At 39.8% G+C, this 6,399-nt stretch overlaps 1 pseudogene; it reads right to left on the reverse strand.

Moving 5' to 3' along the window:
* Positions 1 to 343: 343 nt before the first annotated feature.
* Positions 344 to 4,434, reverse strand: LOC126015980 (diacylglycerol O-acyltransferase 2-like; annotated as a pseudogene).
* Positions 4,435 to 6,399: the final 1,965 nt, after the last annotated feature.

Consider the following 6,399-nt stretch of genomic DNA (forward strand, 5'->3'; position numbering starts at 1 on the left):
TTTAAAAATAATAAAATTAAAAGTTAAAAAACTCTCAAGAAAATGGTAACCAAGGGGGGTAAAAAGTCTTTCTTGCTAACACTAACCTTAATTAATATTTTATTTACACATTATTAGAGAATTGATTAAGCCTTTACCAGAGGTATTTTTCTTTTATTGACAATGCTTTTTAGTCATTAAATTATGTAAGAAATGCTAAATTAAATTTGCTTTTTTTTTTAACAAAATTATTATAGTTTCTTTTAAGTAACCCTTTGATCCTCATGAAACTTCCAAATTTACAGAACAAAGAGGACTTGAGCACTTGGTAGAAAACAATTTGCAGTTGGCCCCCAGTCAAGGCTCAGTTCACCTCCAGAACCTCAGTTTCTCAGAGGCCAAACTTGGTCTTGTGGTTGTCTAAGAGCTTTCATCAGTGCCTCCATATACATGGTGTGGTATAGGCTGATGTCCTGCTGGCTCGTTTGGGTGGAGCCCGAACTTGGGGATGATGATGGGATCACCCACTTTGGTAGTAATAGGCTTGGAGTAGGGCACCAGCCCCAGGTATCCTAGGAAAGAAGCCTCTGCGATGGAGGATGTATGGCACAAAGCCTATGTACTTCTGGAACTTCTGGACCTATTAGGCCTGAGGAGCCTTCCTCAAAGATCACCTGCTAATATACCTCATTCTCACAGAATGAGTTAGGTAGAAACCAGGTCAGATTCATGACACAATGCCAGTTTTACAAAGCCCTGGAGATTTGCAGGATGACCAATTTCTTGCCAGACATAAATTTAAGGGACTCTGCAGAGCCCCCCACCATGATGATGATTGGAAAGCTGGTAGTTTATGGTGTCCTGGTTCACAGGGAAGATGCCTTCAGATATCAGATACTCCTGCAGAACTGACATTCAGAAGTTATCAGCCACCATGGCCAAGTAGGGCCTTACGGTTGGGAACTTCTTGTTCACTTTAGTGGACACTGTGGTGAAATTGCAGAAAGCACCCGAGTCCATGGTGCCATGGGGGTGGTACCCGAAGATGTAGTTCCTGGTGGTCAGCAGGTTGTGCATCTTCACCAGCTGAATAGGAAAATCATCTCAAAAGTAGTGCCACATAGCCCAGTTTCAGGCCCACTCTGACTCCCTATCACCTTTCTTGGCCTGTTCCAGTTTAATACTAGCCAGGTTAAGTAGAGCATGGTGATGAGCCAGCAGTTGGTGCAGCAGTCGGTGTACATGGTATACATGAGGATGACGCTGCAGGCCAGTCCCAGCAACAGGAAGGACAGGACCTCTTGCAGCACAGAGATGACCTGGAGCTGCTTTTCCTCCTTGGATCTACTGATGATGGAAAAGAGGTCCTGGCTGTTCAGTAGTGAGCTGTTTAGTTTTCGGGTGTTAAAGTTTTCCTTCTGTGTCCCTATGAGTTCACTTATAATTTCAGTGCATTGTGATCTGAGAAGGTAGTCTGTACAATTTCTATTTCCTTGATTTTATGGAGCCATGTTTTATGGGCCCGCATGTGATCTATCCGGGATAATGACCTATTTGAGTAGGTCTTTTGCTTTGTATGTGGCCGATCCAGGATGGACCTGGTTGGATCCCCCGAGTCCCATCTGGTCCTTCTAGCCAGGAGCGATTTCTGAGCACATAGCCAGGAGTAACTCCTGAGCATCACCAGATGTGGCCCCAAAACAAACAAACAAAACAGTCAAAAAATTTCAGCTTAGATATTTTTGGAAAATAAAGTTTAAAATTTACAATAAGACAGCATAAAAATAAGAAGCATTTTTCATAATAAACTTAATTTTACTACTTATAATCTTGTCACTGTAGTTCCAGCTGTAAAAACTGGATGATTGATATATGAAATGGATCTCAAAAGAGAAGCTTGAACACAGGGGAATAGAAGTATTCTGAAGGTGAATTAGAAAAAAATATCTTTAAAATTCAACTAGGGCTAATAAAATATTTCACATAAAAAGTTAAAATAATGTTAATACAATTTTAATATTCTTTTTAACACATATTTGACTTACGTCATTAAAATATTGTAGACAGTAGAGAGAACTCTCCTCTGAACCAACAATCAGCTATGAAACTTTAGTGTATCAAAAATCATTTTTTATGAAGCATGTTTTCTTTCTCCTTTTTTTGTTTCTTTCTTTGTTTCTTTCTTTCTTTGTTTCTGTTTCTTTCTTTCTTTCTTTCTTTCTTTCTTTCTTTCTTTCTTTCTTTCTTTCTTTCTTTCTTTCTTTCTTTCTTTCTTTCTTTCTTTCTTTCTTTCTTTCTTTCCTTCCTTCCTTCCTTCCTTCCTTCCTTCCTTCCTTCCTTCCTTCCTTCCTTCCTTCCTTCCTTTCTTTCTTTCTTTCTTTCTTTCTTTCTTTCTTTCTTTCTTTCTTTCTTTCTTTCTTTCTTTCTTTCTTTCTTTCTTTCTTTCTTTCTTTCTTTCTTTCTTTCTTTCTCTATTTTTCCCTCCCTCCCTTCCTCCCTCCCTCCTTCCCTCCCTCCCTCCCTCCCTTCCTCCCTCCCTCCCTCCCTCCCTCCCTCCCTCCCTCCCTCCCTCCCTTCCTTCCTTCCTTCCTTCCTTCCTTCCTTCCTTCCTTCCTTCCTTCCTTCCTTCCTTCCTTCCTTCCTTCCTTCCTTCCTTCCTTCCTTCCTTCCTTCCTTCATCACTCCTGGCATGCTCAGGGGACATGACGTGCTGGAGATTGAACTCAGATCAATCCTGGATTGCCATGTGCAAGAAAAATGCCTTACAGCTGTGCTATCACTCTGGCAGAGATTTTAAATTTTCTTAAATATTTTCCTTAAATATTGTTAGTTCCTAAAATCCTGTCTCATATTGTAATGAAGAGTATGCAGTTTAAATATTTGTTTTTTCATTGTTATATGTACACAAATTTAAGTCATATAGATTCCACTAGCATGTTGTATTAATACTCTTGTGTTGTGGCTTGCCTTAACTAATTATTTAGTGACCATTTGGAATTATTTAGTACAAAATATAGAAAAAGTTTATACTCTAATTTGAAAGCAATAAGGGTCAAAAAATTTTTTTTAATTTTTTATTGAGACCATCATGAATTACAAGTTCTTCATATTTATATTTCAGCCTAGTAGTGACAGTGAATTAGGGCCATTCCCACCACCAGTGTTGACCTCATCCGCCAAAATTCCAACATGCAACCCCTTTTTCTCCACTTAGCCCCCAGGTCTATCAGTGTAACAGATCCAATTTAGTTTATATTGTTATAGTTTGGGTCTCTTGATATTATTGTCATTGACTTTGGTTGAGGTAATTAGTTTTGACCTATTTTTCCCCACCCAATTCACTTGGGACCACTTGGCCCAAAATATTTTTATGGATGATACAGAAAAAAAACAAGAATAATTATAATTATAATTTAATTACATAATTATAATGATATATTATGATATGTTATACATTATACAATGTACAAATTACATCTGATCTGCCTCCCCTCTCTGGATACCTTTGTTCCTTTGTCAACAGGGGTCCTTCTCGGCAAGGACTCTAGCTTTGGAGGAGCAGGCTTATTTGTTAATCCTGCAGATATTCTCTGCATCCTTCATCCTGAATTCTGGTTTTATCTCCTTTAGCTTTTCTCTCAGCCTTTCTTTGGAGGTATGGTGGTAATGTGTGGGATGCAGGTTCCAACCACAGGGATCCTGTGTGGACTTTGATTGGTCCAGTGGTCCAACTGAACCATCTTTTCTTTCAATTCAACTTTTCTTCATAGTGTTTGGGATCTAGAAGGTTTATTAAGAAGCTGTTGTTTTGTTTTTGACTATGAGCAGGGCTTTTCCTAGCTCTGAGCTCAGGGGACCATATGTATTCCTGTGTAGTAAATCATATCTGCTCCATGTAAGGCAAAAGTTTTACTTCCTGGACTATCTCTCTGGTCCTCACTGGAATTTTAATTAATTTTAATGAAGGTTGCTTTAAATATATTGATTTATGTATATATATGTGTGTAATCAAAGCCTGCCACTTTTCCCTGTCCTTCCACAGTAGGAGTCTGTTGGAAATTGGCAGAGCTGACAGCTCTAATAGCCTGAGAAAAGGCACTAACCAATGGTGGCAGCATCCGAGAGAGCAGCAGTGATGGTGGCGGCATAAGAGACACTGGCAATGAAGGTGGTGGCATCAGTGGCAGTAGTGGTATGGTGGCTCATTAGCAGTGGTGGCAGCATAGGAGGCAGCACAGGCAAGGGCAGTAGCAGAAAAAGCACTGAAAGTTGCAGTAACATCCAAAACAGCATCAGGTCCAGGGCAGTGGCAGAGGCAGCAGAAGTGATACAAGTGACATCAGTAGCAGGATTTGCGAAGGCATGGGTTATGTCATCAGGACCAGAAGTATTGGTGTCGGTGTCAGCTGGGGCAGTGTCAGCCTGTCCACTACTATTGGAACTCTGAATAGACATCTGGCCATTTGGGAAAGCTAATCGTCTACCAGGCTGGTGTGGATGGTCCAGCCCAACTGACAATGGTCCTGGGCCACACCTCTAGGTCTCTCACCTCAGGGCTCAGCTGGGACCAAAGGACAGCAGTAAGTGCTGCTGATGCTGTGTAGGATGCAGCTGAAGGGGTCCCAAGGTGCTTGTGAAAGGTGGGAAGGGTAGAGCGAGAAAGCCTAGGCAATTTAGTTCCTGCCAGTTTTATGCTAGGACACCAAGACAAGTAAGGGCTGGAGGGGCTCCCATGGGTGCTCCAGGGAGGATATATATATATATATATATATATATATATATATATATATATATTTTTGGGGGACATGTCAATTTGGAAACTGAGATGTGATTAAATGGGCTCTCTGGGCTGCTTGGTTGTCTTGAGGACCTAGCAGAGATGGATTGAACCCCATGCCCAGTTGCTGTGAAGAGGTAAAGGAGAGGCCAGGAATCCTCATGTAAGAGTAGACCCCTCTCTTGAATGCTGTCAAACTAGGGTATAAACTTTTTATATTTTTTGTATTAAATAATTACAATTGGTCACTAAATATTCAAAATTAAGGCCAGCCACAATACAAGGAATTTAATAAATAAATGATAGTGGGATCTATAAAATGTATATTTGTGTATATTATAGTAATTTGAAAGCAAATATTTAAATTACATACTGATCATTGCAATATGAGGCACAGAGTTTTAGGAAATAACAAGAATATGTAAGGAAAATATTTAGAGAACATTTTAATGGGGCCAGAGAGATAGCACAGCCATAGGGTGTTTGTCTTGCATGCAAGAAGGATGGTGGTTCGAATCCCAGCATCCCATATAATCCTCTGAGCCTGTCAGGAGCAATTTCTGAGCATAGAGCCAGGAGTAACCCCTGAGCACTGCTGGATGTGACCCCCCCAAAAAAGAGAACATTTTAAATCTTTATCCAAAGACAGGTAAGCAAATAAGTGGGAAAAGTCCTGTATTTGGGGGAAAAAGACAGTACCACAGGTAAGGCTTTGTATTTAGTCAAACTAGATTCAACCCCTAGCATTCCATATGATTCCCCAAACACCACTAGGAATAATTTCTAATTAAACAGAAGTTACACTTGCACACCGATATGCCCCCAAAGAAAACAAAAACAAATATTAATCCTGTACTCTTAAATTATCCATAATAAGGGGCCGGAGAGATAGCATGGAGGTAAGGCATTTGCCTTGCATGCAGAAGGTCGGGGTTTAAATTCTGGCATCCCATATGGTCCCCTGAACCTGCCAGGAGTGATTTCTGAGCATAGAGCCAGGAGTAACCCCTGAGCGCTGCCGGGTGTGACCCCAAAACCAAAAAAACCCGCATAATATATTTAAAGCAACCTTCATTAAAATTCCAATGAGAGCCAGAGAGATAGTACAGACAACAAAAAGACTATTATTATTACTTTTTGTTTGTTTGTTTTTGGGCCACACCCCTGAAGCTCAGGGATTGCTCCTGGCTATGCACTCAGAAATTGCTCCTGGCTTGGGGGACCATATGGGACTTTGGGGAATCGAACCTAGGTGTGTCCTGTTTTAAACATGTGCAAGGCAAACACCCTACTAATGTGCTATCATGCCGACCCCTCAAAAGACTATTTCATATACTTGAAGGAAAGTCAATGAACCATCATCATTTTAGTAGATTATTTATTACTTGATCTTTAAAACCATCATGTCATATTCTGTTAAAATGAACTTTAGTTAAAACACTTACTGGGATTTTTCTACTATGGAGAAGCCCTGTTCTCTCTTGAATATGTTTTGCTCTTTATCCTTCAACACTTAAGTATATTTCTTCCAATAAAATTTATTTTACAAACAAATAAAACAGTTTATTCTGCTTCACAAAATTAACAATAAAATAAAATAAAATACTGTTTAAAATGAAACACTAACTTTTTGTGATTTTTTT

This window comes from Suncus etruscus, chromosome 8 (genome assembly GCF_024139225.1).
Source record: "Suncus etruscus isolate mSunEtr1 chromosome 8, mSunEtr1.pri.cur, whole genome shotgun sequence".
NCBI lineage: Eukaryota > Metazoa > Chordata > Mammalia > Eulipotyphla > Soricidae > Suncus > Suncus etruscus.